The 16,303-nt window shown below is 43.0% G+C and overlaps 1 non-coding gene across 1 annotated transcript; it reads left to right on the top strand.

The window, feature by feature from the left end:
- The first annotated feature begins 3,286 nt into the window (after window positions 1–3,286).
- Window positions 3,287–3,359, top strand: TRNAW-CCA (transfer RNA tryptophan (anticodon CCA)). Its single transcript has one exon. It is a non-coding gene; the product is annotated as a tRNA-Trp (tRNA).
- The last annotated feature ends 12,944 nt before the right edge of the window (window positions 3,360–16,303 follow it).

Here is a 16,303-nt window from a genome sequence, read left to right as displayed (position 1 = left end):
AATCTAGGAAATATGTTCAGGAATAAAAGGCAGCATGTCCACAATTTCCAAACCATTCAGAAAAGTGTTACACACACACACACACACACACACACACACACACGGAGAGAGAAAGGAAACATGATAACATATTAACATTTGAAGAATCTGAATTTAAAATAATTCTTGTTGCTATTTTTTGCACCTTTAATGTAGATCCGAGGTTATTTCAAAAGTAAAAGTTTTTTCTTTTCTTAAAAAAAAAATGTCTCCCTATTTAGACCCCCCAGATTTACTGTGTCTTTTTCTTTTTCAATTTTATTTTTAAAATACTCATTCGTTTATTTTTAATTGAGGTATAAGTGACATAACATTATATTAGCTTCAGGTGTGCAGCATAACGATTTGATCTTTGCATACATTGTGAAATGATCAGCAGTAAGTCTAGTTAACATCAATCACATAGTTATGAAATTTTTTTGCCTTGTGATGAAAACTTTTAAGGTTTACTCTTAGTAACTTTCAAGTATGCAATACATTATTGTTAACTATAGTCAACACACTGTATGTTGCATCACCAGGACTTGTATTTTATAACTGGTTTATACTTTTGACCCCCTTCACCCATTTAGCCCACTCCCCACTCTCTTATTTAAAATAAAAGCCTATAAACATAGTTTGAAAGACATGATTTAAAAGAAACAAGATTACAACTCAGTCAAACAAGTGTAAAGGGAAAATAAAATCCTAATTGAGTATATTTGTAAGTTTATTTATTTGCTTCCCCACATCAGTCTAAAAATGATTTGGTGTAGGTTCTCACCATTTTGGATATCATTTAGAGCCCTTAATCTTGAAAAACAGAGGATGGGGAGCTGGAGATGAGATTGGTAAAACTACCAGTTAAGAGTCTGTCCTGAGAAGAGAGGCTCTGGAAGGAGAAGACCTGGATTCTCTAGGCCTATAGGGTTCCAGGCCCTGGGACTTTTTCCCTCTGTGGCCCTTAGTTTCCTCATCTTCAAAATGGGCATGAAGGCAGGGCTGTCGTGAGGATCAGCTTGGGATGTCTTGTCTTGTACAGAGCCCGTCACCTGCTCAATCAGGGGTGTCTGCTCTCAGCTCGGACACCTCTCCTGCCCGTCTGGAGCAGGGAAATGGCACCCATGGCATGTGGTAGGGCTCACCAAGGGCCGCACAGTTTCTAAGTGTTGATGATAGCCCAGTGGGAAAGACAGTGATCATTAAAGCTCCACGTAGGCACCTGGGGGATCGTCCTCACCCTCAAAGACAAGCCTTTCCCTGTAGCGCTTTAGTAATGGAAACATCCCAACTGTGCTTCTTCCTGTGAATCAAATCCCATTTGGGCTGAAGACCTGCTGACATTTATTAATCCAAATCTGCTTTTCAGAGACTTCTGCTGACTTTGAGCTAAACATGTGGGCCCCAGCCCTGGGCTGAAATGGAAATGATGCTTTCTTCTTTCTCTTTTTCACCAGAAACACCATTCGGACGCCGTCAGAAATTGATGCACCTGAGTACAAAGTGTCTGTTCCCTGCATCCTTCACATGAATGTGGTCCAGGGTCCAACACAAGCCCACACGCACACATGTGCGCACACATCCTCAGCCTAACACATGTCCACATGCACGCATGCACACACATCCTCAGTCCAACACAAGCACACATGCCTCACATGTGCACACACATACTTAGCCCAACACAAGTTCACATGCACGCACATATGCACATACATCCTTGGCCCATAAAAGTCAATGACACCTCTGAATATCTGAAACCCACTACTCAGCAAACACCGTCTCCTTCCTGGAACTTGAGAATGGAGACAACGTCTTGTCATGGAGCATGTGTGTAGCTTCAACTAGCGATAAATCGAGGCCCTATTCCTGATGCATAACAGCATGGGCAGTAACGGGCAAGAACATCTCAGCAGACGACACACATATAAATCATGTTTATTTTCATATCACATTTAAATAATGTTTTGGCTCTGGGGATTTTCCACCAAGTAATGAAGCATCACCCAATGAGAGTCTGCGACGTTGCTCCGATCTGCAATGCCCCTCACAGCAGACGAATAAAGCCTGTGATTTATATGGGTGTCATCAGGGTGGTGGAAGGGCTTCCTTTCCTTTGCACAAGACGTTGCTCTGCATCCAGATTAGAGACGAGATTTATCTGCAAAATAAACAAAGAACAGGTCCCCACACCCTGTTTTTCCCTTCATCACACCAGACGAGATCTAAAACTATCACACGCATAAATATGCACTCACTCAACAGCATCTGCCCTCCACACACACAAATACAGACAGGTTTATTATGAGATAACAGAGCAAACATTCTTGATCAAGATGATCGTTTGTACACTGATGAAGATTTGTCTTGTCAACGATTCTTTGCAGGAAGCATCTAGTTGGTGGGCTCCCATTGTCCCTCTGCAGTGCTGCCCTGCCCCTGTCCACACGGGTGCCTGTGACTATCACACCATACAGAGAAATCAAATTTCCACATATCACAAGGTGATAGTGCTATGCAAATTCACCTGCTGCTTTCTATTGTCTTGTTTTGAGGGAAAAGATGACCTCATTCTAACAAGATTTCCCTTTGGATTGTCATATGAGTGGTTGCCCCTGGTTACTTAGGATGAATTGCAAATCATTATTTTGAAACCATCATGAATTCCTTCTTCCTGCCTGCCTGTCTTCCTTCCTTTCTCTCTCTCTCTTTTTGCCTTCCTTTCTTTCCTTGTGGCAGCCATCTATTCTCTAGAGCTCGTTATGACTCTCTATACATTTTAACTTGAGGCTACTGCCCACCTTGCTAAGTGTAGGTTGCTTCTGACAGTTAGGGAAACATGTACGCTACATTTCAGTGAAGCATGAACTTGTGAAAATACAATTTATCATTTACAGATTGGGATACAAATCTACAGTTCATTCTGCGACTGCCAAAATAGTTCAGCTCCATCCAGAATACAATGAAGTGAGAATAGTAACTCATGTTGTACTGGTACTTTACGATTCGTTGTTGTTTAGTCCCTAAGTCCTGTCTGACTCTTTGTGACCCCATGAACTACAGCCTGCCAGGCTCCTCTGTTCGTGGGATTTTCCAGGCTAGAATACTAGAGTGCGTTGCCATTTCCTTCTCCAGAGGATCTTTCCAACCTAGGGATTGATTCCACATCTCCCAGGAGGATTCTTTGCCACTGAGCCATTCAGGAATCACCTGGAAATAACCAGTGTGTGTGTGCTAATTAGTAAAATAAATATGTCCCTATACTAGGGCTTCCCTGGTGGCTCAGAGGTTAAAGCGTCTGCCTCCAATGCAGGAGACCCAGGTTCGATCCCTGAGTCGGGAAGATCCCCTGGAAACTGAAATGGTAACCCACTCCAGTATTCTTGCCTGGAGAATCCCATGGATGGAGAAGCCTGGTAGGCTACAGTCCATGGGGTTGTGAAGAGTCGGGCACGACTGAGCGACTTCACTCACTTATACTAGGTATTATTACCACAGTTGGTCTTCTCACAGACCTTAGTGACAGGTAGGGCAGTAAGCAGGGCATATCTGACATGTGGTCCTTGTGTGTGGACAAATCACTGCTGCTTCAAGGACCCAAAGGTACTTTATTTTTCTGCCTCAGGTTCACATGTTTCAGTATCACTGGAGAAACCAAAAGTAGAAAGTCTGATATTTCAATAAGCAAAACGATTCCTTGGCTGCCCAAGAGTGGAAAATGGATGGCTGATGGCAACTTTAATGACAAGGATGCTAAACAGCCAGTTTCACTTGAATCAACCCAGAGTCAAGGTCAGCATCACTGGATGCCACCCAGATATTACTAAGTGAGGGTTATTTCCCAGAAAAACACATTCTCATATTTACTGATGCATATGCCATTTTCAAGCCAGAAGGTGAGCCTTTCATTTATGCAGTCTGATTTTTGTGGAATGGAGAGAGATTATAAAGCTCCTTTGTGCAAAGGTCCCTATGCCTAGGGGAAGGTAAATGTATTTTCATATTGTGGTCCAGGTCACACATTTAAAATTTAAATAAAGGCAAGCTCAGATTTCCCTTTACCCTTTGAAGTGGTCATGTCAAAGCAAGTCCCCAGCATCCACCTGTCTGGATGCAAATATACACTTTGTTTCTTGTCATCTTAATTTCTCAGATTTGTTGTGAAGTTGCACTGTAACTATCCATGTAGCAAGGGGAAATGTTTAATCTACAAAGATGATTGCCCCAAATTAACATTTTAAAAAAGACAATCAGAAAAAGCAACAAGGCCAACCAACAAGACTAATCCATGACTGCTGGGGAGGGTGGTCCACCCCCAAAAGTAGGGTAACCACAGTGGGTAGCTGCCTGGGGCAGTTCTGGCTGGTGCTGTTGTCTCGACTCAACTATTAATAGCTTCTCTTTCACTTTCACAGTTGTCCCAGTTTGGACGCTAAATTATAGAGTCAGTCTACCTAAAAGCTGTAGGGAAATCCAGCTGAAATAAGTCTTTTTTTTTTTTATTTTAACGACTCTGAAAACAACCTGAAAATGAAACTGGAGCGGGGGAGGTAAGGAAAAAGAATGTGTGCAGTCAGTTCAATTGCTCAGCCATAGAAGACTTGGTGAGATTGTATCTGTTTTGTTCATGTAATTCTAATTATGAACCAATAATGTGGAATAGAACTAATTTTATTACAACCACTAGTCTGCAATAAAGCAAATGCACAAAATAATTTGTTGAGTCATAAGGTCCAGATACAGATTAACTCAAGTGTTCACGTAGGCAGCGAGAGGAAGGCCCATCACTTCCCATCTCATCTCATGTCCGTGTAGGTGGCGGGTGGGAGGGAGTTTGTCTGGGCTGTTTGGTTAGCAAATTGTAAGTAGATGGAAATGCCACCCTAATTAGATTCTGGATGGTGAGAGCCAGGCCCAGGGGGATGAGCAAGCAGTGGACACATCACACCTCCCTGCCTGGCACCTCACACAGGGTGCATGCCCCATGAGCCCCATATGAATACTCCCGGGCTTTAGGGAAGAAATGGTGGCACTTTTCAGTGATGGGAGTTTGGTATCCTTTGAGCAAAACAGGATGTGTTTTTTCATTCCTGATGCATTTGATGCCCTCTTTAAGGCAGGCATGTGTTTTTAAAATCTATCCCCATTGTGACTGCCTCAATGGCAGATATGGAAGAAGCATATCCCCAGTTACACGGCAGAGAACCAGGGGGATCATCTCTGCCTGGCCAGCTCCACTTTGTCCTCCAGACAAAACCCTGAACATTCCAGGAAGCCCTCTCTAACAGCTCCGCTTGTTCATCTGCACCCCCACCAGTGGTCACCCCGAAATAAGCACTTAGAGTTTGTAAAACTGTTCTCAGATTTTCCACAGCCTGCTGGGCACATTTCTGCCATAGGACTTCACACCTTAGATGGCTGCTTGCTCCTTTGTCTCCTCTCCTAGAGCCTTCAGTTTTTGAGGTCAGGGACATTGTTCTTTTCTGGATCTTCCCAGTCTAGCCCAGTGTCCTGCATAGGGCACTTGGCCCTTACTTGTGGGATGAATGTATGAGCAGGCTGAGACCCATGCAAAAACAAAAATAAGTAGTATAATAATAGGGATGGTATATTTATCAAGCACTCAGTACGTGGCATGAAGATGAGTCCAACTCATCCAGTCTCTCGTTGATTTCATGTTTGTATAAAAATGTACTTATATTTTATATAGACAGAGAAACACATCAATTTCTTTATTTCATGAAAATAGATATAAACATACATATATTCAAAAAATGTATGTGAAACTTGAAAAGGGCACATGATAAATATTGGCCAATGCAACTATATACAACTTTCATCTGTACAGTGACAAATTTTGATGTGAATTTAGTGATGAAAGAGGAGTTAATTGTTTTTAAGATTTCTTTGAAATGTAAAGCTGAATATAGGGTACTTTGTCCCTACTGCAGAGAATAAACGTGGGTACTGCTATGACACAGCAGTGAATCAAAACCACAGATTTTTCTGTTGTCAGTAAATTCAATAATTAATAATAACAGGTGTGAGTGTGTGCTAAGGGTTTTTAATGGATTATCTTGTTTAATCTTCAGAAGGGTTCTGTAATAAAGCATCTTACTCCTACTCTACAAATGAGCAGATGGAGGCTGGGAGAAGTTGGTGATGAGATTGGAACTTGAAGCTAGGTCTTCTTGCCTTGGAAGCCAGACCTTTCTGCCACTGCCCTATCCTCGCACCTGGCTACAAAGAGGATGCTAATGCCTCTAATTCAACTGCTCTTTCCAAAACAAGTTATCAGTCCCAGAATCAGAGGCTTGTGGGGAATACTGCCCCCAAATGGAGGGTTCCTTTACTGTTTTTCACTTTTATCATCACCCTAGCAAGATGAGCGGAGAAGGCAGTGGCACCCACTCCATTACTCCTGCCTGGAAAATCCCATGGACGGAGGAGCCTGGTAGGCTGCAATCCATGCAGTCGCGAAGAGTCGGACACAACCAAAGCGACTTAGCAGCAGCAGCAGCAGCAGCAAGATGAGATGTTGGCAGAGCTGTCCTCAGGTATTGTCTTCGGTCCTTCCTTTGGCCATTTACTTAAAGACTTCATTGTTCTAGAGCAGTTTTAGGTTCACAGCAAAATAAAGAGGAGGTACAGAGATTTCACATATATCCCCTGTCCCCAGAGAGCCTCCTCCACTATCAACACCCTGCACCAGAATGACCCCTTAGTTACAACTGATGAACCTACACTGACTTATCACTATCACTCGAACTCCATAGTTTACATTAGGGTTCACCCTTGGCACTGTACTGTACATTCTATGAGTTTGGACAAATGTCTAATGACATGTCTCCACCATCGCAGTATCAGAGCAGTTTCACTGCCTAAAACTCCTCTGTGCTCCACCTATTCACATCCCCCACTGTCTCCAACCCCTGGCAACCAGTGATCTCCATGGCCACAGTCTTGCCTTTTCCAGAACATCATATAAGTGGAATCAGATTGGCTTCTTTCACCCAGTAATATTCATTTAAGGTTATCCATTTATTTTCATGGCCTGATAACTCATTTCCTTTCAGCACTGAATAATATTCCATTGTCTGGATGATTTATTTATCCATTCACGTAACTGAACGGAATCTTTGTTGTTTCCAAGCTTGGGCAATTTTGAATAAAGCTGCTATAAACATCTGTGTGTGGGTTTTTGTGTGGATGTAAGTTTCACCTTCTTTGGGTAAACACTAAGGGGTGCATTGCTGGATCGGGTAGTAAGAGTATGTTTGGTTTTATAAAAAGTCACCAAACTCTCTTCCAGGGTGACTGTACCATGTTGCGTTCCCACCAGCAATGAATGAGCGTTTCTGCTGCTCCACATCCTGCCAGCTTTTGGTGTTGTCAGTGTTCTGGATTTTGGTTGATGGCAATTTTTAGCACCTGTGTGCACTTGAATCGTGGTGACAGAATATATACAGCCCTTGACCTCATGCGGCTTACATGAGAAGGAGCAGGCATTGATGGTGTCGTTGTATAATTACACAGCCAGGCACTATGGATGGTTTCAGGATGCTGTGAGAGCACACAGGGGCCCGGCTCCTTTGGAGCATTTACACGTGAATCATTTTCACTTTAATCAAAGTTAAATACCATTTACAAAGGACACCTGCAATGTGTCAGCCCCTCTCCTATTTACATCCCAGTTCTGTAAAGTAGGCATTATTATGCCCAATCACTGGTGAGAAAAACTGAAGCTGAGAGAGGTTAGGAAACCTGCCAGAGGTTGGCAGGGGGCAAGCCAGGGTTTGAATGAGGACCAACAAGTTCCAAGGCTCTTGGTTTCTTCTTTACCCCCAGCTCCCTCCTCATATTGCAAGGATCCCTGTAAGCCCCAGTGACAAAGCCAGGAGAGAGTTGGAGATGCCACACCGTCGTTGCACTGAAAATCTTTTGTCTGCCTGCACTGATCCATCTCCGGCCCCCTCCAACTCACCCTCATGTCCCTCTCCTGCCAAACCCTCCGGAGCAGCCGAGGCCTCCGTTTAGTACACAAGTTGGGGATGCTTTCAAGGCGTGGTCCTCTTCCCTTCACACACCCTCACTAGACAGAAATGCAATTCTGGCTTCTTGGCCTGGGCCAGGGCCTGTTTCTTATAACACCCTTGACCCTCTTTTGCCCCCTGGTTAATTCCTGTCTCCCAAGGTCATGTCCTCCAGTGAAGTGTCCCCTGGTTGCTCCATCCTTCGAGGCTCAGCCTGCTTGCTCCCTCTCTAGCCCAGCATCCATCCCACGGATTGGAAATGGTGGGAATTCCTGGCACGTCTCCCTCCTGGGCCTGGAGCTCCTGAAGGGCAGGGACCCCACTATGCCTTGGTCAAGCGCAGTAAAGCGCCTGGCACCCAGAACTGAGCGTTAAATATCTGCAAACTGAATTAAGCTGACTTTTGTCATCATGGAGGGGATAGAAGAAGAAAAGTCCTTTCTTTCTTTCTTCACATTTCATACTCTTGGCTGCAACATTTAGACCTAAGCCAAATTCACCCATAGATATCCAATAACCTCAAATCCTTGACAATTACTTGTCACCATTTTTGCTTACTAAATGGCTATAATTTAACTAGTCTCCCTTTCCTTGGAATATGAATATCCTTATTGAAATAAATTTCAACACACTTTTTAATGACAAAATACTTCTACATTTCATCCACAATCTTCATTCTTGTTTCATAGACTAGCTCTGTATGTCTTTTATTTAAATGAATAGGTCTCAAGAAAAACATAAAAAATGGCTCAATTATTGTATGTGATAATTAATCTCTGAAATTAAAAACTGTCCTCTGTCCAACTGATTTACAAAGAACCTCTTAATGGGCAAAAGAAACTGCTTAATAATCTGCCTTCTGACAAATAAAATTAAAAAACCAATAATTTTTTAGAGGTGAAAGAGCTTTTTTTCAAGATAGCACATGGCTTCAGTTTTAAATATTATACCAGTGTTAATGTATTAATTATTTTGACATTGTGGTGGTAACCCATTTGAAAAAGGACTGAAAGAAAGGATTTTCCCAGCATCCTCCTGCGTCTTCCACTCTGCCTCTAAGTAAGCCCCAAGCTTATAAATAAATCAAGAAACATGCTAATGACTAAAGCGGGGCACAATTACAGGCTCTGGCAATTCCATAGAAGGGGCACCAGGGGGCACTACAGGACCACATTTGGTAATTCCAGGCGCCATTTTACCCTTGGACTTGGGAAAATAATTTTTTGAAAAAAAAACGTTAACCTTCTGAGCCCCGGACGTCGTTTTATTTATTACTTTCAATATGCCATTGCCACTCATCTTAACTAACCCGGCTTGGAAGGTTATTTTAAAGGACAGTGCCATAAAAAGTAAACACAGTCAGGCTTCTTGGCTTTATCTCCCTGTAGAATGTCGCCCTGGGTGTGTGTTGGGGGAGGCGGGAGGGCGGGGGGCGGGGGAGTAGGGGGTGGGGGTGGGGGGTAGGGGGTGGTGGTGGGGGGGTAGGGGGTGGTGGTGGCGGGGATGGGGGGGTAGGGGGTGGGTGTGTGTCTGTACATTTTTATTATTAGCTTTACAATTAAAGAAACAATTCACAGAGTTCAAAACTACAATAGAGGGAGTTCCCTGCCCGCCCAAAACCTTGGTGTGTCAGGCAAATGGGTTGTTTTCATTGTTATTACTTGTGTACCTGTCTTCATTCATTTATTAATTCAATATCAGCAAATATTTATTAAGCCCTTAATGTGCCAGGTCCTGGGTACGTCAGGAGACTTGAGCCATGTCCCTTCCCCCAGGGTCTTATCCAAGGTGAGAAAACAGTTCTCTTTCCTCCTGAGAGCCAGATTTCATCTTAGAGCCTGAAAATCCCTAAGTGAAAGGTGACAAGTGCTGTTTAGATCATTTCTCTTTCCACTGCTAGCCAGAATTTTTTTTTTTTTTTTTTTTTTTTTTCAAAAGAAAAGAGTTAAATCATTGCTCTCTAGATGTGTCAGTTTCAGCCTGAGCATGAGGGCTTAAAATCTCAAGCAGGAACTATATGCTAAATGACTGAATTGTTATTAATCAAATAAAATAGATGCTCCTGAGTTATTGTTTTTCTTTTCCTTTCAAAATCCTATGTCGATTAGGATGAATTGTGTTGAAATTTAATAAGAAACAGAAGAACATGCCACCACTCTCGGCATCTGATGGAGCCTGCTTTCTGGACTCAGCTGGGCCCTGCTTGGCAGTTCAGGCACACAGGGCTGAACGAAATAAGACACAGGAACTCAGTCTGTTTTCTCCTCCTTTCCTCTCCTTCTCATCCCAGTGGTGTTTAAAATCAAGGTGAAAGTGTACTGTGACATAGACATTTTACAACCATTTAATTCTCATAGTAACCCCACAAGCCGCCCGCATTTCCCAGCTAAACAGAGGCTAAAAAAGATTGATTCTTTGCCAAAGGTCATCCAATCAGTATCCAAACCCAAGTCCATCCAACTACAAAGATCACACGCCCTCTGCCCCTCAACATAAACCTCCCAAAGCCTGAAAATGACAGTGCTGCGGGCTTGTCGAGACCCATCCCATCTCCTTGTTGGGCACGCAGATGGACGACATTTCCCAACCTCCCTTGCAGAAAGGCAGCCTTGTAAATGGCTCCCAGCCAGTAGAATATGAATAGAAAGAAGTGAGACACCCCACTTCCAGGCCTGACCATCTCATGTGCAACCCTTCACTCCCTCTTTCTACTTGTCTCAATCTAACAACTAAGTTCAAGGCCCTTGGGGATGGAGGAAGCCACAGAACAAAAGATGTTTGCATCCCTGAATCGCTGCATGAAAGGTACCCAACAGACAGACTTTAAATGGTTCAACAAGCAAGGTGTTGAACTTCTTGTTTAACTTCTGCTGTGTTAAACCACTATAATTTGGGGTTGTGGGTTAGTTTGCTTTCAATACATAATAATAGACAAGGAAAGACGATGGCATCTTGAAGGCTTCCATTCACCCACCCAGGGGCCTTGGGGCCTTGTTCTAGTTCTCAGATCATAAACTTGTCACAACCTTCCTGGGTGTCACTAAAAGACAAGCATTGAACCAAATGATCTTTAAGGTCTTTCTGTGGTCTGAGAAATGAAGTGAAGTCGCTCAGTCATGTCCAATTCTTGCGACCTCATGGACAGTAGCCTGCCAGGCTCCTCCATCCATGGGATTTTCCAGGCAAGAATACTCGAGTAGGTTGCCATTTCCTTCTCCGGGGATCTTCCCAACCCAGGAAAGAGAAAGTCCTGTAATTCTGTGGTGCCCCTCCCTCACCCACTGCAGTCCCTGCCACCCCCCACCCCCACCCCCACTACCCATCCTTATATGCAGGATCACAGCTGCCTGGACCAGGAAAGACTCAGTTCAAACTCTGATCTGCCCAGGTTTCCTTTCCATCTGACACCTTTCCTCCACCTGCCAGGCACCCCTCTCAACCACAACATGAGATGCAAGATGTACCATCAAGGGAACGAGTGTCTTCAAATGGCTCACCCTTGGACATCACAACCTCCCCTGTCACACTCCTGCCTCCTCTGTGATCTGCATTGGGATAAAAACATCTTCCACAGGAGTAGAGTTGACCGTAGACCAAGACCTCGAAAGTGGTCAAGCATCAGAATAAATAGAAAGGAATTCTGCTCTTTGAAAGTAATGGTTCTTCACATAAAGTCACTTTGACATCTATAAAAGATTATACTTAAGATAGTAAGAATATCTTCAACGGTTCCTGTGACATCATTTTCTGTCACTGAATACAATGTGTGCAACATGAAGATAATGTTAATACAGAGAAAGTCTGCAGAGGGAGGGTTTTAATCACACAGACTCCCAGACCAGTCAGGAAGGAGTGTGTTGTTTGCTGCATTTGTGATTCGAGCTGGGTGCCCTATGCTGGGATGAATCTCGCCCTCTTCTGGCCCTGCTTGGCACTTTCAGAAATAAGATGTGAACACTGGCAAATCGCTCCTGCTGCTGCCTGCCTGCTTCCCGAGCTCTGCACCTGGGGCGGCAGGGAGCCTGGCGTCCCTGTGGCTCATGGTGCCCACGGGGCCCACAGCAGGGTGTCTTGAATTGGATAGTGCTGGGATATCCAAAAGAACCAGTGAGGGATGAAACCTGGGTTTTTGAAAGTTGTGACAAATTGGGGGGCAGATGTAAAAATCCAGGACTCCTATGCCAGTGGTACTAGATTTCTGGATGTGTCAGAAAAGACAGGAACAGAGGAGGGAAATCTGTCAGCTGAGCAGGGACACAGATGCTCTTAATAGTACACCATTACATTTTAACCTAAATCTGATGAACTATTATGATGGACATTGTTTGGGGGCTGGCGGCTAATTTTCCTCCTTTCCCTTGGTCTATTACACCCTCACTGATCTCAGGAGGAGGTGGGGTGGACAGCAGGGGGATGTCTGTCCCAGGCTTGGCCATTCAGAATCCCTCCTTCTCCACCAAAATCACTGGCCATATAAAATCCATCCCTGGGATTACCTGCTGAACCATGGCCCCTGTCCCTGCTTCCACTCTTCCAGGCTGTAAACGAAAGAATCCTGACCACTCAAGCTATTGACAGGACCTATAACATGTATTGTTCTAATGCATTAGCACCTGATGCAACCCAAATTATAAATTACCATAATCACCAAGGGTAGAATCCAAGGTTAATGATGAAACAAATTAATGCGTACTTAAAATATATAAACGTGTTCTTTAACTACTACAAGATGAAATAAGGTTAATTAAAGTAATTTTCAAAATATTAACAGCACCACAGTTCCAGCGAGTGCAAGAACATTATCAGCACATTTGAATCATTAAAGGATTTAAACAATTTATAGAGTCATGGAGAGAGCACTTATATTTTCGAAGGTCAAAAAAAGGATGAACTCTTGAGCTTTCTTGTGTTGTGTGTGAGCCTCTTTTGGTTTTCACATACTGTGGCATTATTATATATAAGATTTAAGCCGCTCTATTATTCTACTAAATAGTAGATTTTTATTTATGAAAGAGGTTATCTTGCCTATAGGAAAAATAATTGATTAAGTTTAACCGTTCACAAATGGACAGTTATTTGTAGGTACTTAAACATGAAGATCTATCCAAGTGTGGTCATTTGTCATTTTTACTGCTCGTCTGACTGCGTATAAGCTCTCAACTGAGTACAAAATGGTGAAGCTTTCTATAGTGCTACTGCTGCTTTGATTGATAATGGGAAGATAGAGCCACCATTTTTAATTTTTAAAATGCAAGATTATTCTGGAGTAAATTAACCTAATCACACAGCACAAGTAAATTAATGTCATTTCATTACCTAATAGCAAAAATAATATTAACCTAAAGAATCTAAATCCACTTCTGACACATATTCAATTTTTATAATGTTACGTTGACAGTTTTTTTCTGGATTATATGTGGTGGTTTTCAACATTAGCTGCTCTGCTAATTGGAAATTCTGGGACTGAGAGCACAGATATCCCCATGGTGTGGAGGAAGGCCAGGAATTGATCCAGCTGTATCACACCTCGGACACCACGCCACTAAAACACCACTGGGTAGTTTGTGTGGCCAGTCTGCCGTAAATTCACCCCGTGAGAAAGTCTCAGGGCTTTCACTCCTGTGGCATAAGTGGATTTTTTTCCCAAGCAGCTCACCTGGAGCTCTCGTTTGAAGAATTCAAGTTCTCCAGCTCCTTGACACCCCAACACTGTGTGCGGCGCCAGAGTCCAACAGTGTCTACATCATCTTCCCCTGCACCCCGAGGGGGTCTAGATCTTCCCCAAATGGGGCTCCACGCGTGGGTCACACGGGCCGGAAGAAAGGCCCTGAATTCACAAAATGTCTCCTCAGCCTTAACAGCTAGCAAAGTTGGGAAATTTATGTTGCAACCTTGAGAAAGGCAGAGTAAATACAGTGCACGCCAGCTATTTGTTTTCCTGTTGATGAATTCTCCAAGTTCAGACTGGAAGCCCTCCAAGGACTAAAGTCTCCTCCCAGAGTGGAATGTTAACCCCGAGTCCTTCGGCTGCTTTCCCTCTGGGTCTGTACTTCTCTTTCTTCCCTCCTAGAAAGTCCCAAATTATCTCTGGGCTTTTGCTTGCTGGGGATGTTGTTCAGGGCTGAGCCTGCTTCTCCTGATCCCACAGGACAAGCCAGGGCCAAAGACAGTGAAGGCAGAAACCACGTGACTACCCGGTAGAGGAACTTTCAAGAAGTTCTCGTAGCAAGGCTTCCTAGAGCCCAGCTCCTGCACATTTAGTGGAACTGGCTCAGCTCATGCAACAGAGTCAATTGTTTGGAGCCAAAATTTTCTAGCTTTAAGTATTTACCACACACTCTATTACAAATCTTATATCATAAATCTTGTATCATCTTCTCCTTGGCAACGTAACAAATTAGCCCTCCATTTGTTTGTTTTTCTCTTTACATGAGCTAGTTTATAGACTAGCGTAGGTAAAATGATGATTTTAAATACTAACCACTATTTGCTTTTAGTGTTTACTCTGTTTTTACTATATTTAAAAAGTTAAATAGAATTTTTCCTCACTATAAAATTGCTACATGCTCTATATGGAACATGAGAAATGACTAAAAATTTAAAAATATTATTTATAATTTCATCACCCACAGTTAAGCATTGTTAACATTTCCATAAATTCTTTTTTTCCTCTGGTAGCTACACTATCTGGATGCTGACTTTTTTCATTACATCTTATATCATGAATATCTTCTCAATATTTATTTACTATCAATAATCTTCAAAATGAGGTTTTTAATGACTTTGCTAACATTTCATCATTGGAATGTATCATAATACTCTTAACTAACCTCCTATTGGTGGATATTATAAGTAGCATTCCAGTAAACACATTCCTATGTAAATCTTTAGTCACATATCCTTAGTATTAATTCCTTAGGATAGATTCCTAGAAATAAAATTAATGGGTAAAAGTGTAGAGGAGCAGTGTTAATACATTTCACCAAACTCTTTTTTCCAATGCTTGTCCATTTATGCTTCTACCAGCAGTGAATGAGATGCCCTAGTTAGCTGTGTTTTCATCCACGTGGAAAACTGCTGTTTTCCTACCCTGGTCAATACAAGAGATACTTCTGGTGTCGAAACAGGTGGTGTGGCCCAGGGATGGGGAGGGCTGTAATCTGGGAGTCCGGAGGCCTGGGCTTGAAGGTAGGCTCTTCCATTAGTTAGCTCTGCAACTCTGTGGAAAACCCTCAGCAGGAAGAATGAAAAATTGAAACAGTAATGGCTGCCCACATGAGATAATAAATATGAAAATGTTTTGTAAATGTAAAATGTAAGGGCCTCCCTTTGCCACAGGTGGCGCTAGTGCTAAAGCACTTGCCCACCAATTCAGGAGGCATAAGGGACAAGGGTTCGATCCCTGGGTTAGGAAGACCTTCTAGAGGAGGAAACAGCAACCCACTCCAGTATTCTTGCCTGGAGAATCCCATGGAGAGAGAAGCCTGGCAGGTTACAGTCCATAGGGTCACTCAGAGTCGGACACGACTGGAGCAACTTAGCATACACAGACACAAGGTTTTCCTGTTACTGCCAGGTGCTTACCCATTGCTGAGAGAGTGAGTGAAAGTCGCTCAGTCGTGTCCGACTCTGTTCAACTCCATGGACTGTAGCCCAAGAGGCTCCTCTGTCCATGGGATTCTTCAGGCAAGAATACTAGTGGGTTGTCATTTCCTTCTCCAGGGGGTCTTTCAACTCCATGGACTGTAGCCCAAGAGGCTCCTCTGTCCATGGGATTCTTCAGGCAAGAATACTAGTGGGTTGTCATTTCCTTCTCCAGGGGGTCTTCCCAACCCAGGGATCAAACCCTGGTATCCTTCATTGTAGGCATATTGTTTACCACCTAAACCACCAGAAAAGCCCTACCCATTGCTACTAGTACCTAAGAAAAATTAGGATTTGAGTATGTACATTATAAACAAAAGATGAAATATTGATTTAAGTTTTCCTTTTTCAAAATAAGAGAAGGTGGGACATCCTTAGGAGTCCAGTGGTTAAGACTCTCCTTCCAATGTAGAGGGTGCAGGTCTGATTCCTGGTCTGCCACATGCCTGGCAGCCAAAAAACAGAAACATAAAACAGAAGCAATATTGTAACAAATTCCATAAAGACTTTAAAAATGGTCCGCATCAAAACAATATTTTTTTTAAAAAAGACATTTAAGAAAATAAGAGATGACTTTCTTATTAGCATAATTTCTCACATCTCTTTCTGAA

This window comes from Bubalus kerabau, chromosome 8 (assembly GCF_029407905.1).
Source record: "Bubalus kerabau isolate K-KA32 ecotype Philippines breed swamp buffalo chromosome 8, PCC_UOA_SB_1v2, whole genome shotgun sequence".
NCBI classification, from domain to species: domain Eukaryota; kingdom Metazoa; phylum Chordata; class Mammalia; order Artiodactyla; family Bovidae; genus Bubalus; species Bubalus kerabau.
This window is presented reverse-complemented; position numbering and strand designations above follow the sequence as displayed.